This window comes from Oncorhynchus mykiss, chromosome 5 (genome assembly GCF_057628025.1).
Source record: "Oncorhynchus mykiss isolate SJ-2025 chromosome 5, ASM5762802v1, whole genome shotgun sequence".
Lineage (NCBI taxonomy): Eukaryota > Metazoa > Chordata > Actinopteri > Salmoniformes > Salmonidae > Oncorhynchus > Oncorhynchus mykiss.
This window is the reverse complement of record NC_143026.1, coordinates 18688340-18700000: the sequence shown is the minus strand read 5'-3', so window position 1 is coordinate 18700000 and position 11661 is coordinate 18688340. Positions and strand designations below refer to the sequence as shown.

Sequence of the window (11661 nt, the reverse complement as noted above, 5' to 3'; positions counted from 1 at the left end):
CCCCCGTTCTCACTCATAGCCCCCCCCCCCCTCCCACACTCATTGACCCTCCATCCCACACTCATAACCCCCCCTTCCCACACTCATTGACCCTCCATCCCACACTCATAACCCCCCCTCCCCACACTCTTAACCCCCCCCCCCCCCCTCTTCCCACACTCATTGACCCCCCCCCCTTCCCACACTCATACCCCCCACCCCTTTCAACACTCAGATTATATATTATATTATGTACAGTCGTGGCCAAACATTTTGAGAATGAAACAAATATACATTTTCAAAGTCTGCTGCCTCAGTTTGTATAATGGCAATTTGTATATACTCCAGAATGTTATGAAGAGTGATCAGATGAATTGCAATTAATTGCAAAGTCCCTCTTTGCCATGCAAATGAACTGAATCCCCCCCAAAATGTCATGTACTGTCATGTTGTCTTGTCTCTGTCCTTTCCCTTCACCCTGTCTCCCTCTGCTGGTCGTGTTAGGTTACCTTTTCTCCCCCGCTTTCCCCCAGCTGTCCCTTGTCTCCTCTAACTACCCATTCACCCCGTTCCCCACCTGTTCCCTTTTTTCCCTCTGATTAGGTCCCAATATCTCTCTCTGTTTCTGCTCCTGTCCTTGTCGGATTCTTGTTTGTTTGTGTCATTCATGCCTGAACCAGACTGTCGTCATGTTTGCTGTAACCTTGTCCTGTCCTGTCGGAATCTGCCGGTCCATCTGAGCCTACCTATGTTTGGTAATTAAAGAAGCTCTGTTTAAGTTGATTCGCTTTTGGGTCCTCATTCACGCACCGTAACAGAAGAATCCGACCAAGAATGGACCCAGCGACTTCGGATCCTCTCCACTCAGCCGTCGAGATCCAGGGAGCGATGCTAGGCAGACACAAGCAGGAATTGTCTGCTGCTCGACATGCCGTTGAGACCCTGGCCACCCAAGTCTCCAACCTCACAGAACAGGTTCACCATCTCCGCCTCGATCCACCGGCCACTTCCAGGGCTTTCGAATCTCCGGAGCCCAGAATCAATAACCCGCCGTGTTACTCTGGGGAGCCCACTGAATGCCGCTCGTTCCTCACCCAGTGTGATATTGTGTTTTCTCTCCAGCCCAACACTTACTCCAGGAGCACTGCTCGTGTCGCCTACGTCATATCTCTCCTTATTGGACGGGCTCGTGAGTGGGGCACGGCAATCTGGGAGGCAAGGGCTGAGTGTACTAACCAGTATCAAGACTTTAAGGAGGAGATGATACGGGTTTTTGATCGATCTGTTTTTGGGGAGGAGGCTTCCAGGGCCCTGTCTTCCCTATGTCAAGGCAATCGATCCATAACAGACTACTCTATTGAGTTTCGCACTCTTGCTGTCTCCAGTGGCTGGAACGAGCCGGCCTTGCTCGCTCGTCTTCTGGAGGGTTTCCGCGCAGAGGTAAAGGATGAGATTCTCTCCCGGGAGGTTCCTTCCAGCGTGGATTCCTTGATTGAACTCGCTATTCGCATTGAGCGACGGGTTGATCTTCGTCACCGAGCTCGTGGAAAGGAGCTCGCGCTCTCCGTCGCCTCCCTCTCCGCATCACTACCATCTTCCTCTGCCGGCTCGGGTGCTGAGTCCATGCAGCTGGGAGGTATCCGCATCTCGACTGAGGAGAGGGAACGGAGAATCACCAACCGCCTCTGTCTCTATTGCGGTTCCGCTGGTCATTTTGTCACTTCATGTCCAGTAAAAGGCCAGAGCTCGTCAGTAAGCGGAGGGCTACTGGTGAGCGCTACTACTCCTGTCTCTCCTTCAAGATCCTGCACTACCTTGTTGGTCCATCTACGCTGGACCGGTTCGTCAGCTTCCTGCAGTGCCTTAATAGACTCTGGGGCGGAGGGCTGTTTTATGGACGAGACCTGGGCTCGGGAACATGACATTCCTCTCAGACAGTTAAAGGAGCCCACGGCCTTGTTCGCCCTGGATGGTAGTCCTCTCCCCAGGATTCAGCGTGAGACGCTACCTTTAACCCTCACTGTTTCTGGTAATCATAGTGAAACCATTTCTTTTTTAATTTTTCGTTCACCTTTTACACCTGTTGTTTTGGGCCATCCCTGGCTAGTTTGTCATAATCCTTCCATTAATTGGTCTAGTAATTCTATCCTCTCCTGGAACGTCTCTTGTCATGTGAAATGTTTAATGTCTGCTATCCCTCCTGTTTCCTCTGTCTCTTCTTCACAGGAGGAGCCTGGTGATTTGACAGGGGTGCCGGAGGAATATCACGATCTGCGCACGGTGTTCAGTCGGTCCAGGGCCACCTCTCTTCCTCCACACCGGTCGTATGATTGTAGTATTGATCTCCTTCCGGGAACCACCCCCCCCCCGGGGTAGACTATACTCTCTGTCGGCTCCCGAACGTAAGGCTCTCGAAGATTATTTGTCTGTAGCTCTTGACGCCGGTACCATAGTCCCCTCCTCCTCTCCCGCCGGAGCGGGGGTTTTTTTTGTCAAGAAGAAGGACGGGTCTCTGCGCCCCTGCATAGATTATCGAGGGCTGAATGACATAACAGTGAAGAATCGTTATCCGCTTCCTCTTATGTCTTCAGCCTTCGAGATCCTGCAGGGAGCCAGGTTTTTCACTAAGTTGGACCTTCGTAACGCTTACCATCTCGTGCGCATCAGGGAGGGGGACGAGTGGAAGACGGCGTTTAACACTCCGTTAGGGCACTTTGAATACCGGGTTCTTCCTTTCGGCCTCGCTAACGCTCCAGCTGTCTTTCAGGCATTAGTCAATGATGTCCTGAGAGACATGCTGAACATCTTTGTTTTCGTTTACCTTGACGATATCCTGATTTTTTCACCGTCACTCCAGATTCATGTTCAGCACGTTCGACGCGTCCTCCAGCGCCTTTTAGAGAATTGTCTTTTTGTGAAGGCTGAGAAGTGCACTTTTCATGCCTCCTCCGTCACATTTCTCGGTTCTGTTATTTCCGCTGAAGGCATTAAGATGGATCCCGCTAAGGTCCAAGCTGTCATTGATTGGCCCGTCCCTAAGTCACGCGTCGAGCTGCAGCGCTTTCTCGGCTTCGCGAACTTCTATCGTCGTTTCATCCGTAATTTCGGTCAGGTGGCAGCTCCTCTCACAGCCCTTACTTCTGTCAAGACGTGCTTTAAGTGGTCCGTTTCCGCCCAGGGAGCTTTTGATCTCCTCAAGAATCGTTTTACATCCGCTCCTATCCTTGTTACACCTGACGTCTCTAGACAGTTCGTTGTCGAGGTTGACGCGTCAGAGGTGGGAGTGGGAGCCATCCTTTCTCAGCGCTCCCTCTCTGACGACAAGGTCCACCCATGCGCGTATTTTTCTCATCGCCTGTCGCCGTCGGAACGTAACTATGATGTGGGTAACCGCGAACTGCTCGCCATCCGGTTAGCCCTAGGCGAATGGCGACAGTGGTTGGAGGGGGCGACCGTTCCTTTTGTCGTTTGGACTGACCATAGGAACCTTGAGTACATCCGTTCTGCCAAACGACTTAATGCGCGTCAGGCGCGTTGGGCGCTGTTTTTCGCTCGTTTCGAGTTCGTGATTTCTTATCGTCCGGGCTCTAAGAACACCAAGCCTGATGCTTTGTCTCGTCTCTTCAGTTCTTCAGTAGCCTCCACTGACCCCGAGGGGATTCTCCCTGAGGGGCGTGTTGTCGGGTTGACTGTCTGGGGAATTGAGAGGCAGGTAAAGCAAGCACTCACTCAAACTCCGTCGCCGCGCGCTTGTCCTAGGAACCTTCTTTTCGTTCCCGTTCCTACTCGTCTGGCCGTTCTTCAGTGGTCTCACATCGCCTTAGATTTTGTCACCGGACTGCCTTCGTCAGCGGGGAAGACTGTTATTCTTACGGTTGTCGATAGGTTCTCTAAGGCGGCTCATTTCATTCCCCTTGCTAAGCTTCCTTCTGCTAAAGAGACGGCACAAATCATCATCGAGAATGTTTTCAGAATTCATGGCCTTCCGTCAGACGTCGTTTCGGACAGAGGTCCGCAATTCACGTCTCAATTTTGGAGGGAGTTTTGCCGTTTGATTGGGGCTTCCGTCAGTCTCTCTTCCGGCTTTCACCCCCAGTCTAACGGTCAAGCAGAACGGGCCAATCAGACTATTGGTCGCATCTTACGCAGTCTTTCTTTTCGCAACCCTGCGTCTTGGTCAGAACAGCTCCCCTGGGCAGAATACGCCCACAACTCGCTTCCTTCGTCTGCGACCGGGCTATCTCCTTTTCAGAGTAGCCTCGGGTACCAGCCTCCGTTGTTCTCATCTCAGTTCGCCGAGTCCAGCGTCCCCTCCGCTCAGGCTTTTGTCCAACGTTGCGAGCGCACCTGGAAGAGGGTCAGGTCTGCACTTTGCCGTTATAGGGCGCAGACTGTGAGAGCTGCTAATAAGCGTAGAACTAAGAGCCCTAGATATTGTCGCGGTCAGAGAGTTTGGCTCTCCACTCAGAACCTTCCCCTTAAGACGGCTTCTCGCAAGTTGACCCCGCGGTTCATTGGTCCATTCCGTATCTCTCAGGTCATTAATCCTGTCGCAGTGCGACTTCTTCTTCCGCGATATCTTCGTCGCGTCCACCCGGTCTTCCATGTCTCCTGTGTTAAGCCCGTTCTTCGCGCCCCCGCTCGTCTTCCCCCCCCCCCCCCCCATCCTTGTCGAGGGCGCACCTATCTACAGGGTCCGTAAAATCTTGGACATGCGTCCTCGGGGCCGTGGTCATCAGTACCTAGTTGACTGGGAGGGGTACGGTCCTGAGGAGAGGAGTTGGGTTCCCTCTCGGGACGTGCTGGACCGTGCGCTGATTGATGATTTCCTCCGTTGCCGCCAGGTTTCCTCCTCGAGTGCGCCAGGAGGCGCTCGGTGAGTGGGGGGGTACTGTCATGTACTGTCATGTTGTCTTGTCTCTGTCCTTTCCCTTCACCCTGTCTCCCTCTGCTGGTCGTGTTAGGTTACCTTTTCTCCCCCGCTTTCCCCCAGCTGTCCCTTGTCTCCTCTAACTACCCATTCACCCCGTTCCCCACCTGTTCCCTTTTTTCCCTCTGATTAGGTCCCAATATCTCTCTCTGTTTCTGCTCCTGTCCTTGTCGGATTCTTGTTTGTTTGTGTCATTCATGCCTGAACCAGACTGTCGTCATGTTTGCTGTAACCTTGTCCTGTCCTGTCGGAATCTGCCGGTCCATCTGAGCCTACCTATGTTTGGTAATTAAAGAAGCTCTGTTTAAGTTGATTCGCTTTTGGGTCCTCATTCACGCACCGTAACACAAAAAAACATTTTCACTGCATTTCAGCCCTGCCACAAAAGGACCAGCTGACATCATGTCAGTGATTCTCTCGTTAACACAGGTGTGAGTGTTGACGAGGACAAGGCTGGAGATCACTATGTCATGCTGATTGAGTTTGAATAACAGACTGGAAGCTTCAAAAGGAGGATGGTGCTTGGAATCATTATTCTTCCTCTGTCAACCATGGTTACGTGCAAGGAAACACGTGCTGTCATCATTGTTTTGCACAAAAAGGGCTTCACAGGCAAGGATATTGCTGCCAGTAAGATTGCACCTAAATCAACCATTTATCGGATCATCAAGAACTTCAAGGAGAGCGGTTCAATTGTTGTGAAGAAGGCTTCAGGGCGCCCAAGAAAGTCCAGCAAGCGCCAGGACCGGCTCCTAAAGTTGATTCAGCTGCGGGATCGGGGCACCACCAGTACAGAGCTTGCTCAGGAATGGCAGTAGGCAGGTGTGAGTGCATCTGCACGCACAGTGAGGTGAAGACCTTTGGATGATGGCCTGGTGTCAAGAAGGGCAGCAAAGAAGCCACTTCTCTCCGGTAAAAACATCAGTGACAGACTACTATTTGGCAAAAGGTGAATTGGACTGCTGAGGACTGGGGTAAAGTAATTTTCTCTGATGAATCCCCTTTCCGATAGTTTGGGGCATCTGGATAAAAAGCTTGTCCGGAGAAGACAAGGTGAGCGCTACCATCAGTCCTGTGTCATGCCAACAGTAAAGCATCCTGAGACCATTCATGTGTGGGGTTGCTTCTCAGCCAAGGGAGTGGGCTCACTCACAAATTTGCCTAAGAACACAGCCATGAATAAAGAATGGTACCAACATCCTCCAAGAGCAACTTCTCCCAACCATCCAGGAATAGTTTGGTGACGAACAATGCCTTTTCCAGCATGATGTAGCACCTTGCCATAAGGCAAAAGTGACAACTAAGTGGCTCGGGGAACAAAACAAGGATATTTTTGGTCCATGGCCAGGAAACTCCCCAGACCTTAATCCCATTGAGAACTTGTGGTCAATCCTAAAGAAGCGGGTGGACAAATAAAAACCCACAAATTCTGACAAACTCCAAGCACTGATTATGAAAGAATGGGCTGCCATCAGTCAGGATGTGGCCCAGAAGTTAATTGACAGCATGCCAGGGCGGATTGCAGAGGTCTTGAAAAAGAAGGGCCAACACTGCAAATATGGACTCTTTGCATCAACCTTATGTAATTGCCAATAAAAGCCTTTAACACTTATGAAAGGATTGTAATTATACTTCAGTATTCCATAGTAACATCTGACAAAAATATCTAAAGACACTGAAGCAGCAAACTTTGTGACAATTAATATTTGTGTCATTCTCAAAACTTTTGGCCACGACTGTATTATAGGAGGAGGAGGGCAGTCAAAGCCTTACAAGTGATACAAGTTCAATTAAGATTATTAGCAGATTTAGGTTTATGGTTATCTCATTGATTCTATTGCGCCAGGCAACTTTAATTGAGCACAGCTAACGTATTTGAAAGAAAACAAATACTTTTTGAACGCAGGTCTCGTGACAACTGCTGTACATAACAGTTCTGTAGTGTTGTAACATTTCGGAGCCATATATCACAGATTCCAGTGTTAGCCTCTGAAGCACAGCTGGCTGGATTAACCCTATTGGTGTCTTTGTAAAGGCGATGACTACATCCCAAATAACACACCTTCCCTACTTAGTGCACTACTTTTAACCAGGGCCCATAGGGCTCTGTTCCAAAGTAGTGCACTACATAGGGAATAGGGTGCAATTTGGGACGCATTCAGTGATTCTAATTGGCCCGGGCCTGTTACCCTCAGACCCTGTCATCCTAATCTGCACTAATCCCTCTTTGTGTTAAACACAAATTAGTTTGTGAAGTGGAGCTCAATTTAGGTCAATCCGGTCGGCAATGTTTGCCTGTGTGTGTGTGTGTGTGTGCTTGCTAGTGTGCTTGCGTCAGTCTCCTTTTACAGATTTAAAGGGAGAGGGATGGAGGGATGGATTCAGGGTAGAGGTGTGGAGGGACGGAGGGATGGATTCAGGGTGGAGGGGTTGAGGGAAAGGTTGAGGGCTAAGCAGCCAGTCACTAGGTGTAAAGGTTGAGGGCTAGGCAGCCAGTCACTAGGTGGAAGGGGAGGGCTAGCCAGCCAGTCACTGGGTAGAAGGGTGGAGGACTAGCCAGCCAGTCACTGGGTAGAAGGGTGAAGGACTAGCCAGCCAGTCACTGGGTAGAAGGGTGGAGGACTAGCCAGCAAGTCACTGGGTAGAAGGGTGAAGGACTAGCCAGCCAGTCACTGGGTACAAGGGTGGAGGACTAGCCAGCAAGTCACTGGGTAGAACGGTGGAGGACTAGCCAGCCAGTCACTGGGTACAAGGGTGGAGGGCTAGCCAGCAAGTCACTGGGTGGAAGGGGGAGGGCTAGCCAGCAAGTCACTGGGTAGAAGGGTGGAGGACTAGCCAGCAAATCACTGGGTAGAAGGGTGGAGGGCTAGCCAGCAAGTCACTGGGTAGAAGGGTAGAGGGCTACCCAGCAAGTCACTGGGTAGAAGGGTGGAGGGCTAGCCAGCAAGTCACTGGGTAGAAGGGTGGAGGGCTAGCCAGCAAGTCACTGGGTAGAAGGGTGGAGGACTAGCCAGCAAGTCACTGTGTACAAGGGTGGAGGGCTAGCCAGCCAGTCACTGGGTAGAAGGGTGGAGGACTAGCCAGCCAGTCACTGGGTACAAGGGTGGAGGACTAGCCAGCAAGTCACTGGGTAGAAGGGTGGAGGACTAGCCAGCAAGTCACTGGGTGGAAGCGGGAGGGCTAGCCAGCAAGTCACTGGGTAGAAGGGTGGAGGGCTAGCCAGCAAGTCACTGGGTAGAAGGGTGGAGGGCTAGCCAGCAAGTCACTGGGTGGAAGGGGGAGGGCTAGCCAGCAAGTCACTGGGTAGAAGGGTGGAGGGCTAGCCAGCAAGTCACTGGGTAGAAGGGTGGAGGGCTAGCCAGCAAGTCACTGGGTAGAAGGGTGGAGGGCTAGCCAGCAAGTCACTGGGTAGAAGGGTGGAGGACTAGCCAGCAAGTCACTGTGTACAAGGGTGGAGGGCTAGCCAGCCAGTCACTGGGTAGAAGGGTGGAGGACTAGCCAGCCAGTCACTGGGTACAAGGGTGGAGGACTAGCCAGCAAGTCACTGGGTAGAAGGGTGGAGGACTAGCCAGCAAGTCACTGGGTGGAAGCGGGAGGGCTAGCCAGCAAGTCACTGGGTAGAAGGGTGGAGGGCTAGCCAGCAAGTCACTGGGTAGAAGGGTGGAGGGCTAGCCAGCAAGTCACTGGGTGGAAGGGGGAGGGCTAGCCAGCAAGTCACTGGGTAGAAGGGTGGAGGGCTAGCCAGCAAGTCACTGGGTAGAAGGGTGGAGGGCTAGCCAGCAAGTCACTGGGTAGAAGGGTGGAGGGCTAGCCAGCAAGTCACTGGGTGGAAGGGGGAGGGCTAGCCAGCAAGTCACTGGGTGGAAGGGAGAGGGCTAGCCAGCAAGTCACTGGGTGGAAGCGGGAGGGCTAGCCAGCAAGTCACTGGGTAGAAGGGTGGAGGGCTAGCCAGCAAGTCACTGGGTAGAAGGGTGGAGGACTAGCCAGCAGTGTTATGCTAACAGCTATTTTCACTGTTTTAATTGAAGATTAGCGAGAGGATTTAGCCTGGGAGTCTACAGAGAAGGAGACAGACAGCAGGTGATTGGGTTCTGTGCTCATGGGTCTATATATGCGTGTGTGTATGTGTGATTATTAGTGTGTGTGTTTGATTGTGTATGACTTTGAGCTAGTGTCTGTCTACATAAGTGTATGTGAGAGAGAAAATAAAGGGTCAGGATCTCTCTCTCTCTCTCTCTCAGCTCAGACATGATAAATAGAATGAAATGACGAAGCATTCCAATTATGGTGGAAAATGACTTTGCCCTTCCACAAAGTCACGGAGACGATTACAGAAACTATTATTTCTGTTGATTCCTGTGACAGCATATGGACTGGGTCTGGGTGAAAAACAAGGACTTTATGTTCAGGATGAAAATAATGCTGTATGAAACATGGGAAGGCAAGGAGGAGAGGCAGGCAGGAAGCAATGGGGTTAGAGGCAGGCAGGGAGGGAGGGAGGGAGGGAGGGAGGGAGGGAGGGAGGGAGGGAGGGAGGGAGGGAGGGAGGAGAGGCAAGCAGGATGCAATGGGGTTAGAGGCAGGCAGGGAGGGAGGGAGGGAGGAGAGGCAAGCAGGGTGTAATGGGGTTAGAGGCAGGCAGGGAGGAGAAGCAGGCATTAGGGTAGAAGAGGCAGGCAGGAAGCAGTGGGGTTAGAGGCAGGCCGGGAGGGAGCAGTTTGGAGAGGAGGAGAATCTTAAGGAGGGAAATGGGAATGTCCCTTTATCTCGTTATTCTGCTGTCTCTATAGCCTTCACTTTTCTCCCTCCCTCCCTCCCTCCCTCCCTCCCTCCCTCCCTCCCTCCCTCCCTCCCTCCCTCCCTCCCTCCCTCCCTCCCTCCCTTTAAGTTTCTCCTTCCTTTCTGTTACTTTGTGTTTCCCAATTCAATGACATTTTGTGATTTTTTAAATATTTAAAGATGATTGGAAATGGTCCAGCTGACAAACCATTACAGCTGTGGAGGGAAGGAGGAAACCTCTCTTTGTTCAGTGTACAACTCCAGTACACCTCAGGCTTAGGCTACTGTACTCTCTTTTACCTTGTAGTTCAGCCTTCATACAGCTATAACCTCCTTTAACCTCCAAAAGACATCATTACAGCACCTCCATCATCCATTCCCTCTGAACAGGCCCACTTCATGTGCCGGGTCTCACCTCATTTACAATTCCTTCCTTCCCCTCTCTCATTAATGCATTTTCCATTTACAACTGACCCCTTGCTTACATTGATACATTTGAAGTGTTATAACTAACTTACTCACTCTAATACTGCATATTCATTTTTTTCAGAATATTCCTCAATACTGCTGTAATAGACAATCATTCAGTTTCTCTATTATTTTTCAGCCTTTTCCTAATTACTTTTTTCTAGGGGAATGTATGAGAAGCAAAAAAATCTCTTTCACTTTCCTCCCTTGCTGCATCACTATCTCTAACCTTGGCTCTCTCTAGACGTTAACATCCTTAGAGACCATGACCCAGTTTTCAACTTTCAACTCTCCCTGACTCTTCTGTTCTGTGTGCACAGACATTCTCCATCTATCAGACCACAGGAAAATACACACAACTCATCTGTCCTTCCCTCCAACCTTCTCCCTCCAGCCCTCCCTCATGACTGATCTTCCAGGACATTTTCCCATCCACAAAGCAGTCCCTCCCACGGATAGAGACAAGCTATGGCTGTTCCTTCCCGCTACTCCTACTGGATCTATCTGACTCACACATCTCCTGACCTGGAGCATCTTTAACATAGCATGAAATACATCTCCATAGTGAGTAATATTGTAAATAGTTGTGTATAGTGCATACTGTATATTCAGTGCTCTGTCTACCCCATTCCACTCCATAATGCTAACTCTTATGAAAACATGTCTGAACCAAGCGCTGAATGACTGTTTAGTTCTCTACAAAACCCTAAGTATTTATCTGTCCTTATTGTTGTCTTTTTCTCTATCCCTATCCTCCCCTCTCACATAATCCCACTCTTTCTCTTCTTACGCATCTCAGTCCCATGCTCCGACTCAGAGAGCAATGTCTCTCCTCTCCTCTCCTCTCCTCTCCTCTCCTCTCCTCTCCTCTCCTCTCCTCTCCTCTCCTCTCCTCTCCTCTCCTCTCATCATTAGTGGGACTCACAACACCTCCACTGCTCTCCTGACTGAATCATCACTTTGGCTCTGCTCCAGCATGAATGAGCCCACTTTGGCCTCGACCCAGTAGGGACGACCCTGGCTTGGCTTCAGTCCAATCATGATGGAGAGAGCTCTGCATCTCTGAGGTCAGTTAAAGGTTGCCGCTCAATATTCACTTTTCCTTTTGCCTCAGGCAGGTCATGTGGTTGGTTTCCTGAGTGTGTGTATTTGTGTGTGTGTGTTTCTGTGTGTGAGAAAGAGATAGAATAAGAGAGAGAGCGAGAGAGAAAAAAGCGAGACCGAAATGAGATTATTTATACTGTACAAAAATATAAACGCAACATGCCTCAATTTCAATGGTTTTACTGAGTTAAAGTTTATATAAGGAAATCAGTCAAGTGAAATAAATTCATTAGACCCTAATCTATGGATTTAACATGACTAAGCAGGGGCACAGCCATGGATGGGCCTGGGAGGGCATAGGCCCACTTTGTAGCCAGGCCCAGTCACTTCATAGCCAGGCCCAACCACTGGGGAGCCAGGCCCAGACAATCAGAATGAGTTTAGAGTGGCCTTTTACTGGC

The 11661-nt window shown here is 50.6% G+C and overlaps 1 protein-coding gene across 1 annotated transcript in view; it reads left to right on the top strand.

Moving 5' to 3' along the window:
- enc1 (ectodermal-neural cortex 1) overlaps window positions 1-11223 on the top strand; it is a 40417-nt gene extending 29194 nt beyond the window's left edge. The window contains exons 4-5 of the mRNA XM_090234069.1: window positions 10551-10720; window positions 10956-11223. The gene's annotated coding sequence lies outside the window, so the exon portion shown is untranslated. The remainder of the gene's footprint in view (window positions 1-10550; window positions 10721-10955) is intronic.
- The last annotated feature ends 438 nt before the right edge of the window (window positions 11224-11661 follow it).